We start from the raw sequence: 911 nt of genomic DNA, 5'->3' as shown, positions 1-911 counted from the left end.
GAATAATGGATGGCACGGGCCGGCTACTAACCAGCCCTGCTGCAGGCGCTGGGAGCAGTGGGGAAATGAATGGGGCTGAGGGGGAGAAGTTCATGGTGGGCATGTATGGACTTTGGACAGCGAGTGGAACGAACAAAGCGGGGGACGTGCAAACAGATAGCATGCGAGTGAGAATTTGTGTTTAGTTTGTAAAATATGTCAGCTATTGTTATGTGCGTATCTTGCCCATGTGGATACTGCATGTGTGCACTGAATGCCTTAGCACAATGCTTGGCTGTACTGTATGTATATGGGCTCAATTTCCCTTGATGACAGTCTTTTAACAGCTGTGTAGCTTCAAGGTGCCCTTAGGGTAGGGGAATGATTGAGCAGCACCAACCTTCCCACTGTGACCCACTAAGCCTCTCTGCCCCCTGCGTTCCCCCGCCCCTTTCCACCTGCCTCCCTGCACCTGGACGCGGCAAGCTCGCTTCACACTATGTCTTCAGGACCTCCTAGGGGAGGATGAACCAAGCTGCAGCACAGCAGGTATGGCAAATCAGTGGGTTTTGTGGCTAACCCAGCAGATAATAGCAGAATCAAGCTTGAGAGTTAATGTAACTGATAGTCTCTTGGCAAACCTGTGTTGTACAGCTTCCTCTCAGAGCATGATCCTTTGTATCCTAAAGTTTCCTTGCTGGCATAAGAAGAGATGATCTCTTCATTAATTCCGCCGTTTTCATTGTCAATGTCACCATGTTGCTTAGGCTTAAAATCAGCAAATACAGCCATTGACTACAGAAATGGATGTGTTATCTTTATCACAGAATGCTCCGTTGTACAGTAGCCATAAACAGGTCATCCTCTAAGTTGAAGTACCCCATGTTCATGTCCCTAACGGCCCAGATGAGCTTTAGTCCTTCTGATGTTAA

This window comes from Notothenia rossii, assembly GCF_949606895.1.
Source record: "Notothenia rossii genome assembly, chromosome: 5".
Lineage (NCBI taxonomy): Eukaryota > Metazoa > Chordata > Actinopteri > Perciformes > Nototheniidae > Notothenia > Notothenia rossii.
Note: the sequence above shows the minus strand (reverse complement) of the source record.